The sequence below is a fragment of the Tyto alba genome, unplaced genomic scaffold (genome assembly GCF_018691265.1).
Source record: "Tyto alba isolate M040663 unplaced genomic scaffold, T.alba_DEE_v4.0 Super-Scaffold_1, whole genome shotgun sequence".
NCBI classification, from domain to species: Eukaryota; Metazoa; Chordata; class Aves; order Strigiformes; family Tytonidae; genus Tyto; species Tyto alba.
The window spans coordinates 15,819,346-15,832,214 of record NW_024881261.1 but is presented as its reverse complement, the minus strand read 5'-3'; the positions used below and the strand labels follow the sequence as shown (position 1 = coordinate 15,832,214).

The 12,869-nt window shown below is 45.2% G+C and overlaps 1 protein-coding gene across 4 annotated transcripts in view; it reads left to right on the top strand.

Annotated features, from left to right (window-relative positions):
- The window catches only part of FBXW4 (F-box and WD repeat domain containing 4), a 63,077-nt gene that overhangs the window by 33,950 nt on the left and 16,258 nt on the right, over positions 1–12,869 (top strand). The window lies entirely within an intron of this gene.

Here is a 12,869-nt window from a genome sequence, read left to right as displayed (position 1 = left end):
ATTGTGGGTTTGGATGAGACTTCCTAAATTCTCAGGGTGCATGGGAATAGGGCAGGCCATGGGAAGGAAAGGAGGAAACTGTGGTTTCACACTCCTGCTCGCAAAGCTGCTTGTGCATCTAAAGCTTCCAGACTTCTGTTCCTTGAAGTGTTGGAGGACTGACTGCCAGCAGGTTGTCCTAGATAGCAGCTTACTGAGGGGCAGGAGGAAGTGTGGTACTTCATATCCTTTTATCAGATATTTCTTGACATCAGAGGACAAGATGTTTTAGGAAATCCTATGTTCCATTGCAGATTTAAGAGATGTGTGCCCAAAGGGGCTTTTTCCCAGTCTTTTCCTTTCCTTCCTACTCCATTTTCAATGTCGTCCTTTTTTCTAATACACTGACATTAAGCATCATAATAAACTATTCCTCAGCTTCTTGCCTTGTCCTTTTCGTGTCTCTACAGCATCTGTTCTGCCTGATCCCCTTCCTATCTTCATCTGGCTAATCTCAGTTATCACTGAAATTTAGTAGTTCTTGCCCTGTCTTGCAGCCCAGCCTGATTACAGATACTGAAGATGGTAACTTGTGCTGTGAGCCTGTGTTTTATAGCATATTGATATCAGCATGGTTTGAACTCTGGCTTCTGCAAAACTTTTTCAGTGGGTTCAGAATCTGTGTAGGAGGTAGTTACTAAATATCTTTATGCCTTAGACACGTGTTGTCTGTTTGGTGGTTTAATGAAATCTTGTGTGCCTTTCTCTGCACACAGGGCTAGAGCTTTCTGACCTGACTGGTGGGTTTTATTTCTTACTCTGGTGCTTGCTCACAACCAGGCATGCCCTGAACCCACAGGTGGAGAGCAGGGGCTTTCTTAGGGGAAAACAGTTGACATGCTCCAAACGCTTAGCGTGAAAACCCTGAAGCAAATCATATTGCACAGAGTGGAGAGCTGGAGAGGGGAAACCTGCCCCAGAGCGTTAAGGGCAAGTGAATTGAGGTTGTTGCAAGCATGTCCATGTTGGGGCTGGAATGATCAGAGCAGGAAAGCTCTAGAAGTCATTTCATGGCTGAGTTAAACGCAGATGAGGCTTTGCTCTCCTCCTCCACAGAGCACCTGTGTCTCCATGCTTCAGTGTCCTGGTCTTCCCTGTGTGCAGCATGTGCTACATATATACGCTTCTCCCCTTTTACCTTTCCTGGTCTTTAGCTTCTTAAAACCCTCTGGGCATTATTTTCTACTCCATAGCTGAACAACTCATTTAGACTTCATTTGGATATTGTTTGAATATCATAAAGCACAGAAGGAAGATCAAGCATGCTCTTTTTAAGTGATTGGCCTTCTTTCCCCTACAAGCGTGAACAAGTGCAGCATCTGCCTCTGCATGATATGGAGAAAGAACTGATGCCCTTTGTGGGAAGATGAGGAAAGTATTTGTATGTTTGAGAAGTCGTCTTCTTCCTCACCACCCTGATCACTTTTTTCAAAATTCTCCTAAATCGGCAAGTTTGAATTTGGGGGGTGGGGGAGTGTGTATGGAAAAAGGAATAAGACAAAAATAATTTGTGGCTTGTGGCACCAGGAAAACAGATTCCTTCCCACCCCTGCTTTTAAACTGAAACATTCTTGGGTTTTAGTTGTTCTGGCAAACCTGAAAGGATTCTCTCCTCCCCCTAACCTCACTGGCATGCACGGATTGCTGGCTTATTGAAAAGTCATTTTCTGTCATATGTTCTAATGGAAAAGTTTAGATAAGCTGTCATATATATATATATATATAATATGCATATATAATATGTCATATATATATATATATATATATATGCATTTTTAAAAGAATACTTGTTAACTGAAAACTCTGCCAGTCACGTCTGAAAATATATTGGGATTGGCTTTGGCAGTCCTGAAGCTTAAAAAGTAGAAAGATATTTTTAAAATAGGAGAGGTTTTTTTCTTTTGCATCATGATTCTTTAAGCATTTTTCTACACATGGGCATGTATTTAGACTTTTGTCCAAAGCAATGACAGCTGCACTATTTACATAAATCAACTCTACATGTCCCATTGTAGGATGTGGGGTTATGAGAAGAAAAAGCCCTGGACGCTATAAGATTTGTGATAAGGTACGAGCATAGGCAACATTACATGTCTTTTCTCACTGGTGCTGGGAATGTACACTATTTCTCTGTGTAGCCTTGAAACTGGCCTGGTCAACTTTGGATCTGCTTATTTTTATTCTTGGTGCCTGCTTCTCAGATGCTGACATTGATTTTGTTACAAGCATATTTTGTTCAGATGTGTCAAAGGTTGCTTTTAAAGAAAAAGTCTTGAGCATTACTGTGTGCCTTCAGCTCATCATCTAGCTGAACTCATCTTCATGGCAAGTACTTAAAGCACCTTGTGTGAGGTTGCAAAGAATCGGGTTGAAATTGAAAAATGGACCTTTCTGTGGGAGTGTTTAATAAAATGTGAAAGACATGTGTGATCTGAAGAGGAACCAGAATATTGTGGGGTGGAATCAGGCAACTTCTCCAGTTTGCAACCTTTTGCAGCATTGGGTCACAGTTGTTTATTTTAAGCAGTTCAGAAATTACAATTCTGTGCCCTGGGGGTTGTGCTGCTTGTCTCCTTCCTACATATCAAGTCTCTGGGGATCTCCTTTCCTTGTCAGGAATATTGTGGTTTCATCATCTCCTAGGGCTTGCTCAGCACTCTTATGTAACTTGTGCTCTGATGAAAGTAGCGGCTATTTTTTCACTTGCCTGCTTATCACTTGGTCTTTGTTGGAGAGTAGGAACCAAGCTTTTAGATTGTGATAATTCTTGTTTTCCTGTAGGATACCACAATCATAAGGGACACAAGATAAGTTTTTTCAAAATAAAATTTAACACTTGAAAAAACAAACCAAAAAGATCCTATTGCACTGGAGCTCTGATCAAGTCAGCTGATCAGGTTTGACTTGTCTACAGCCCTGGACCTGACCAGTCAGGACAAGGATTTCTAAACTGAGGGCAACAGTGATAATCCAAAGAAAGTGTAGATGCTAGCAAGTCCTGTGAACCAGCAGAGGCACTGTGCCCCAGGATGCTGGTTTCTGGGACAGCTGATGCTAGTCTGGTGTGACACAGGAGCAATACACTGGGAGCCAAATGGTTTGGTCAACTCGCATGCAGCAGGTTTACTGGTATGTTTTGGAGATCCAGAGGCTTGTAGTAGAAAGGGAGGTGTGGAATAAGTGAGGTCCCACTATGAAAAGCAGTTTTGCTTTGCTAATGGGAAATGGCTTGGTAAAAGGTGAACCTGGAGCCTTCATTGTTGTCCTTCTGGTTCTGCTTGTTGCCTGAATTTTAGGGCAGAAGCTGGAGGAGGTGAATGGTTCTTCCCTGATTTTTTTCTCAGCAATAAGAGTTCTCACTCTGCCCTTAGCACACTTCTTGATATCCTGTCTGGGACATGCACTGTCCAGTTTCTTCTCCCCAAGTCTGTTGCCTTTCTTAATCTCAGTGCAAAGGTACTAGACTAGAAATCCTGTCCTGGGAGTGTAGGCTATACCAGGCCTTCAAGAATCTGTCATGCATCACAACTCTTCACATGCTCCTGATGTGCGTCGCTGGCTTTCTTTTCTCCTTTACCCCTTTTTTGGCATCTTGCACTGTCCTGTTCCATGGGCTTGGGGGAAGGATGCTTGTCATGAGCTAACCTCCTCAGCATGTGTCTCACTGCTGACCGTGCCTCCACTCTGCTAGACAGGCTGTCCTGCTCCAACCCCCTCCTCCTGCTTGCCCCAGAACGGAGCCCCCAAGAGGTCTTTGTCTGCCTGTTGAAAGCAGCCCCCATCCCGCCATTCCCACATGGCACACCCTCCCCGGCAGCCCCCTCCCCATTCAGCAGTTTGGGCTGAAAGAACCTTGGCTAATTACGCCGGGCTGAAAATTACCACTTTGCTGCGTTCTCCTGCTGCTGGGCCCATTTTTGTGGGGCCTGTAGTTAGAGGGAACAAAGTCCCCCCCTGTGGAGCCAGGCAGGCCCCAAGTGTGAAGCTACAGGTACAAGCAAGAGGGGAATGAAGGGAATAATTACCAGCTTCTCCAGGTGAAAGCCCCGTTAAAACTTCAATAAGCCAATTAGGGGCCAGGGTGTATGTGGGGGGAGAGTCTCCCCCACCTATAAGTGATTCCCACCAGGCAATTAACAGAAATCATTTTATGGAGGGGAGAATAAGAAATGGCTCTTAGAAATTGTCTTCAGTTGGGGGGGCCTGAAACAGCATGACTGCTGCAGTGGTCCTCGTGTACTCCAAGATCCTGGCTCACTGTGTGGCCTGAAAGTGTTGTTGGGGCTAGGGGGAGAGGGAGGAGGGAGGGAAAATGGCAAAGAAAAAGGAATCGCTGGAGCTTTACACCTGGGCAGGCTTTGAGAAACCGAAGGCTGGAGTTCAGAGCTTCTTGTAAGGCTGTGTGTGGGCCCAGAGCACTGAGCTTGAGGGAGCTGCTGGATCTGGGGAAGTGGGTGAGGGTCAGGCTCGGTGTGTCATCGGGGTGAGGGGGAAGGCTGTTGGTGTTGCACCCAGTGGGTGTGAAGGCTCAAAGTGGATGTGCGGATGGGTGAGAACTGAGTGCCAGGCCTTTGGAGATCTGCCTGTGTGATGGTCTGCAGGTGCTCTGCCTTATCCCAGGAGCAGATGGTGTCCACCGCCTAATACCTTTGTGTGTATCTCATCCAGGGGCTATGTTTTTCCACTGCCTAGCCAGCAGCTTCACCTGTTTCTTCCTTTTGATTGGTTCCAAAATTTGCTCAAGATGGAGATTTTATGAAGTCACCTTGCTGTTCCCTTGCAGTAGGCATGTGCAGCAGTTGGAGGTAGAGCATGCTGTCTGGTGGGTGCCCAGCAGGCGTCTTGCCTGTCTGTATTTGAATAGCTGCTCTGGGGAGTAGAGTGAGTGTAGAGCATAGGATAAAGTTGCTGCAGATGGCTGAGATTGCCCTAGTGATGTTGGAAGGGAGAATGCATAGTGTAATTAAAGAAGTCCAGATACTAGATGGGGTTATTTTACCTGCAGTTGCCAAAGAAGATGGAACAAACAAACACTAAACTCCTCAACACAGGTGTAATCTTATTAATGACTTTCTTTGCCTTCCTAATGTTATAGCTTCTGAGATTTCAAAATATCCTGTGAGGTTTTGTTCTGGCTACTGAGAAGCTGAAGTTGAAATAACCCTACCGTATTAGGGTGTTCAACCACCTAGTCTTGGACTGACCTGGAAGTCTCTAGGTCTCTAGACTTCCTCTTCTTTTTTCTTTTTTCCTTTTTTTTTTTTTCCTTTCTTTTTTTTTTTTTCTTTTTTTTTTTTCCTTCCCCCCAGAAAGTTTTCCATGGTAGGAATAGAGAATTGTATTTCTTGCACAGTCCAGCTTTTAGACTCAGAAGTGGTTTCTCAGCAGACTCATGTTTCATTATGATTTGGCTTCCAGGATGTAATCCCAGTGGATGCCTGTGAAGAGAGCTCTGTTCACAGCAAGGCCTGGTAAGCATGCGTAGGCAAAACAGTTTTGGCATGGGCTTTCTGCTCCCCTTGATGTTTGGTATGTGTTGTTCAGACCAGTGCCCAAGTTACATACTGGATTACATTTTTTTTCTGTGGTTAAGGAGTTTCTTTTTTCCTGTAATAACAGTAATAACTTGAGAATCAGTTAGGGATTAAATTGCGTCTGGAGAGAGCTAGGGATGCTGAAGTTCTCGTACAGAGACCTCTGTCCTCAACAACCACTCCATGCCTGGCAAGCCCAGAGATTGGGGAAGTAAGGAAGGATGATGAAGAGTGTTGGACATACCATGCAAGTAAGTATTTTACACTGTTAAACATGGGTTGTCAAGCCTTTGCCTTTTAATAAAGGAGTGGGGCTGATATCCCATAGAAATACTTGTGCAGCCACAAAGGCAATTCTGTTTGAGGTTCTGAAAAATGACAGCAGTGCTGTAAAAGCACTGTTTGTGTATCATTCTTGTATGGGAACACCCAGAATCCTCAATCAACTTCTAGAGCTAATCTGAGTGTGGTCCTGTCCTGGACATTTGCTTTTCCCTAAAAGCATGTGTCATGTGGAGTACTGGGGAAAGGAGGGAGATATTTAGATTCAAACAGCCTTAGGAACATCAGGGCTGTTCTGTGGGTGGACTCACTAGTTTCTAATACAGGATATTTTCTTTTCCTTGCTGCAGTGTGGAAGAAGTCTGTGTGCATGTGTCTGGAATACTCTGTCTTGATGTCATTGAGCTCAGTTTGTCTCCAGAAATGGCAATTATGTTCTATATCTGGCTGCCTGTTTTCACAAAACTTACCTGCTGCAGGGCTGGTGAAGGGACAGTGAACAAGATTATGGGATGACTTGAGCAGACAGTATTGGGTGAAACTGCAAATTGACGAAGGCAAGATGGAGGTGTCTAGGTTGGCTACCTGCTAAGCAACTTGCTAGAATAGAGTTGATCCATCTACCATGCTGGAAACTGGGCCTTTGGGGATATTAAAGACTTACTCTGTTCTCCAGCTTGTGGGTCTTTGAAGTCTGGAGGAAGACATAAAGTTAGAGGCCAAGGCGGAGGGTTGGAAGGATGAAGATGACATTCCCTGTGTCCTGAGGCATGCAGTAAATGACATGGGAGTCAATGATGTGAGCATTTCTTCTATCAAGTGTGCTGGAGTTCTGCCTCAAATGTGAGACTTCACTGTTTCAACTCATCATCTCTACAGTGCCCTTCAGTACAAAATGCACATGCCTTCCTTCTGGGGACCACTTTCTAGTCGTCCACTGAAGGCTTGAGGTAGCATGTGAATGAGTTATTAGTCTGTCTGTTTGTGCCTGTGTCACTAGTGCTCCTTGTCAGAGCACAGCATTTCCTCTTGCAGTGGAAGTGGTCATAAATGTTCATGTAGTCATGTCTATGCATTTTGTTTTCTCTCTGTGCTGAGCGGGGAGTGGCAGAGCTCTTCTCTAGCTTCTCTGCATTCAATTTACGATGCATATCAGGAGCACAGTTCAACCCTGAGCTGACTGATGCCTTAAGGGACACTGAGGCATGCCTACAAGGCTCAAGGAAGCAGCAGCAGATGTGCCAGTGCTTTCCAGTCTGTTTGTGGAACAAGCTTGGTCATTTCCCTCCAGCTGTTGGTTCTCTTTTGCAACGTTATTCACTGCTGAACAAAGATGAGGCTATGCTGCAGTGGGTCTCTGCTTGCTCAGGTGAGGTCAGTCCTGTTATTGAGTCCAAATACAAGGCTATTCTATATGCATGCAAGCATTTGGACCCAAATATAAGCTTGGCTCCAGAGTACTCCAGAAGCTCTTCTTTGTGCTGAGTCTGGAGTAGCACAGGGAACTCAGGAGACTGACATCAGACTCCTGAAACAAGGCTTTAACAAAGTGCAGTGTGGGTATCCTTGAGCCTAGAACAGCTGCCAGCAATGTAGATATAAAATGTCTAAGTCAGTTTGGACCTTGTCGTCTTTTCCTTGTGCTAAAGGTCTGGAGCTGAAGCATTGCATAGCAAGGATGTGGAAGCAGCGTGGTATGTGGGACTGGAAGGATAGGAAGGTTCCTGAGGACTGAGGAATATGGAAAGACAGCCTGGAGCCAAAAGCCAGAGGGATATTGCAGAACTACAGTAAATTGGATGCAACCTGCGCTTGTTATTTCAGGTTTTGGACAGTTATATCAAGTGTCATTGGCGGCTTCAGCTTTTCCAATCTTATCTTGTAACTAGCCTTCTACTCCCCACATTCCCTGTTCTGAAAAGTTGTAATTTTGGCCCATTAACAGTGGCTGGACTTTTGGTGCAACTGCTTTACCTGCTGATTTTTGTTCAGTTTGTGGTTACTGAGTTGTTAGCATATAACCCAGCTGTCCTGACTTGCTTCTGAGATACTGAAAGTGCTTGGTTCAGTTCTCTGATCATCTTGCAAGAGGCACAAAGTAGGACTGGGGCAGTTAAAGGGCAACACCAGCCCTGCATGACCACCCAATTCTGGCTTTGTCCAGCATTGCCTGAATCAAAGGCAGGTGGGACTTATTGCATGTTTGTGGTGCACAGTTTCTTGTGGAAAAGAAAATGCTAAACAGATGCTGTGCTTTTTTTTTTTTTTTTTTCTCTTCCTGCAAATTAAATGTTTCTGAGGAAGGAGCACCTGCTTCCCTGTGATACTGCACTCCCTCCCTTTGTGTGTATCTGGTCTGTTGGAGAAGCCTCATGCTGGAGGTGCCAAAACTCTCTGCTCTGTTTCTGACCCCCTCCTTTCCCTTTCACAATGTTGTTACTGTTGCATCTGCTCCCCAGCCTCCTGGGCTCTTCAGCAGGGGCTCCATCAAGTTTGTGTGACCTTAGCACTGTATTCATGCTGGAGGAGTTACCTTCCATAATGATGTCAACTGATGAGGTTAGCAGGATGGTGACTGCAGAGATAAGACATGACATGTTCTAATGATTCGCCTTAGCGAGCTGCGTGCGTTGGGGGGGCACAGAGGGGCTTAGAGAGGGGACATGGGGGCCCCACAGGTGCCGACAAAGACTTTGACCTTTGCTGCTATAATATCAGTGTTTCACAGGCAGGGCGGTTCGGTAACCCACTTTCAGCCCATCAAAAATTGATTTAATTGCAATTTTTTCCCCCAATTAGGAGCACTGGAGCTTAACTAATTGGAGTAATAGAGAGTAATAAGGCTCTGATAAAAAGCTTTCCTCTGCCTCCTTTGTATCTTGTGTCATCGCCTGTCAGAGGTCAGAGAGCTTGCATATTCTATTAGGCGGAGTTGCCTTCATTTGTACAAATTAGTTTACCCAACAGTAATTAAAATGCCAGTGCAGGTCGGGGAGAGCTGAATACAATTGATGGGCACGTTGGTGAAGGATTTGACAGCTCCAGTGGCCTCCCTTGCCAAAGCGTGTCAGTGCTGAATCAAAGGCTACACAAACCCACAGACCCATGTGTTTAACCCGCGGCACCACTGGTACCAACTGCTTTCTCTCTTCTCCACTCTCCGTCTTAGACTTGCTTTCTCTTCTCCTTCTTTTCCCATCTCACTTGAGACTTTTTAAAAAAGGTGTTTCCCATCTTTGAGCTGTCCTTTCTGTTGATCACTTTCATAACACTTCTACCAGCCCCCCCCGTCCTGGATCCCTCAGTGCTCCCCTTCTCCCCCCGCCTTCCACATTCCCAGCTGCAGGGCTCTGTCAAGTAATAACTTCTTTGTTTCCTGGTCCAATGAATCTCCGTATATAATAGTCTCCAAAATGGAACAACGACGTCCAATTCCAGGGGGTGGGGGAGTGCGCGAGGAGGAAGGAACAGGCTCTTGCACGTGTCAAACGGATTCTGGATTTGAAATCATCAAAGAGCAGAATAGGACTTGAAGCAATCTGTTTATAGTACAGGGGAAGAGTGCAAGCCTGGGACACAGTGGAAGTTGAGAGAAGAGGTTGGGAAGGGCATGTTTCACGCAGGTTCCTTCATGACTGCATTGCAGGATTCCCAGCTCAGGCAGTGCCTGCTCTGAAGGCTGGGTTGAGAGGGAGGAAGGTATGTTTTGTACAATGGGGTTTGTATCTTTGGAGCTGAGACTTGTTTCCAAGTCTCATAACAAACAGCATATTTCTAAAAGGACTGATGGGCAGCTACCTCTTTCCCTCTGGTTTCATCCACATCTGGCAACGTTCTGTGCAGGATAGGGTAAAAAAGGTTGCTGCAGGTGGGATGAAATTGTGTAGTTGGCACCTTGGGGGCAGGTATGGGATCACTGCAGCTGGACTGTAGACAGAGCACTACTGCTGTTGCCAGAAATGCCATGGGATCCTCAACAGCCACAAGTTAGAGAGAGAGAAGTTCTTGTGTTTTTTCCAACAGCATTCCCAGGACGTGTATTCTCTTTCATCCTCTGGCCCTGCTTCTATTGTCAGAGGGATGATCTCTGAGATGTCTCTTCCGTAGCACAGAGAAGGTCTGGCTTCAGGAGAAGCAGTTTTTGTGGGTGTTTTGGTTTGTTTTTGTTTTTTTTTTTTTGTTTGTTTGTTTGGTTGGTTGGTTTTTAAATTTTTTTTTTTAAATGTTATTTTCTCTCTTCCTTCTCAGTAGGGAGTTTCAAAGGGGAAAGAGAACACAAAATACCAGATGAGTTGGAAAGTGCCCTGCTTTGGACAACAAAAACATGCTGTGTATGAAGTATGTGCCTCAATGCTCTGCAAAATCCTCACCTTCCTGGTCTAGCAGAGCTGGAAATGCTGTGTTGGCTTGCTTGGTTTTACCTCCTGGGGGATTCCTGTGAAGACAACATGACGTGTTACGGAAGCCCTGCAATGGTGCTTATTTTCACATTAGAGGAGCCTTTTGGAGGGACTTGTAATCATAGTACCCATCAGCTTTCACAGGGCAGAGGAAACCTTAGTGAGGAAGGGACTTTGCATTTCCAAGGCCAACTGGAACTTGGACGTAGCAGTTTTTATGTAGCATGTAAATGCATCTGGTCAGTGTCTGTGTATATCGGTAGCATCATATACACTTCAGAGAGATGGGCCATCCCTGTGGTAATATATATAGGGTACCTTGTGCTCTCTTCTTCCCAATCTAGTCTCTCCTCTGTCTCTCTGACTCCTGAAAGCATTGTAGGCAAAATAAATGACACTCACTAAGCTAGTAACTCAGCTTGAGTTGTTTCTCTTGAGCAGCTGGCAAGAACAGTTGTGAAGAGGTTGCACTTCTCTAGGTCAGATGTTTTTGGTGTGTGCTCTGTGCTTCCTAAGACAAAAAGCCTTGTTGAAGGTAAACTGAAAGAAGCCTGGCAGAAGGCTTCAGTTATGCTGAGCAGTGTTTCAGAAGTTTTGGAGGCAAGCTCAGCTCCGCTTTGCATGTTGTTTTAGATCTACTAAAGCTGACTTGTGTTGCCTTTTTACTTGGAGTGAAGTTGTCACCTCTGTGAGATTTCCAGTTATGAGAGGCCTGGGGGTTGAAGGTGTATGCATGCAGGCCAGAGTCAAGGTGAGGGGCCCTGGGAATCCAGACATCCAGGTCAGTTCAATTCCAGGCTTTGACAATTTCTCATTGGCACCACTTCTTGTGCATGTCTTGTGAATGCTGCTTTCTAATCCTGGCAGTGAAGGTGCCCCACTCTTCTGGGAGAAGTCTTATCTTTGCTTGCTAATGGGTTCCAGCCTGTTAAAGATAAGGCCTGCAAACCTGATCCTGCTAAAGTATGAGACAAAATTCCTGTTGACGGAATGGAGTCAGCTTTACCCAGAAGAGACTTGTTTGTGGCCCTGAGGCCTGTATACGATGCTGGAGAGAAATCTCCTCATCTAATGCTATTTTCCTTTTTTCTTTTTTTTTTTTTTTTTGAGGAGTGGGGGGTAAGAACTGAGGAGGGAAAGCTGAAGTCCAGAACTGACAGCATGAGCGGGGATTAGACTTTGCTGTTCCTCCCACCTTTTTCTCCCTGTTGGTGTGCCTCCATGCTAATTTAGACCTGTGGCAACCATCAAAGCCTTGTGCATACCTTCTGCACAAAGGGGCCTGTCTCCCACGTGAGGGCGTTCTCTGCTGGGACAGAGACAGTTTGTCCCCCAAAAGAAGAATCTTAAGCACCCAATTGCCTGCTTGACTGACTCCCTGACTGCTATTATGTTTCTAACCACGGTAATTGGCTTTAGTAGTTATTAATGGATTATGTTTGGGGAGGGAGTGACAGAACACAACACCTAGCTTTGTAGCTGAGGGACTCCCTGACCAAAATGCTGCTTTCTGGACATGGGGTTTGACCAGTGAGCTGTCAGAGTGTGTATCTTTTGCTTGTTTTCCTCTGAGATGGGAGACATTGGCAAAAGGGAAATGTTCTCTCTCATTCTGCACTGTGGTGGAGAAAAGGCAGGTATTAAGGTATTGAGCAGAAACCCTGTTTCCAAATATGAAATGCTACATGCTCTCTTAATTGGTCCTCATGACTGCTGCACAGCAACAGGAATTGTTTTTTCCTTAAACTGTCAGACTTTGGTCAGGGACTTCCATAGAGAAGAATAGTGTGTGTACCCTGCAGCATCTGTGCAGAGAGCCCTGTGCTACAGGTGCTTTGGGCCAATTGCATGTGCACTGCCAATGAACCTGGGATTTTGCATGTAAAACAGACAGGTTAGAGATACTTTGAAATAACTCTGGTCCTGCAGGCCTTGTCTTAGCCCTCAAGGGCAGCTAAGGGTCCCAGGACTTGGAGACACCTCCAGATATGTGAGTTTGGGTAGGAGGGATAAATCCAGAGTGCCTTGGTAGCTGTGGCTCTTCCTTGGTTCCTGTAGTTCTTTGAGATGGCTTGGTGTTATCTCCTTGTCTCTTCTACAAAGCATATTGGCAGTGCTGCTTTGGCATTATGATTTGGAGAAACCAATTGCTCAGCTAAACCACAGAGCTAGGCATAGAAGGAGTCCTGAATCCTGGCTCTGCTTCCACATGGCTCTTCTCTGGCTTTGAGTTGAGTGCATGTTGGCCACTTTGCTGCCAAGTGCCTTGTAACACCAGCAGTCGTGCTTCTCACAGAAGTCAAGGACACTGCAAGGATCCCTTCCTGGTACAGTAGAGTCTTGGAGATGCTTTCTGACTTCCAAAGAAAGAATGTTGTGGAGGATGAAAGAAATGTTTAAAAACTGCTATTTTTTACAGATGTGACATTGTTCACTTATTTTGCTTTCCTCTTTCAGCTGCCAGCCCTATATCATGCTGCAAAAGATGTTTAGGCAAAGCATAGAGCCAGCTTTTATTTAAAGCAGGCTCTGTTTCCTGCATTCATGCTATCCTTGTTGCAATGACTTAAACATAGCTTTGGCATTTTATTCTTGGTAGCTACAATAAATGTGG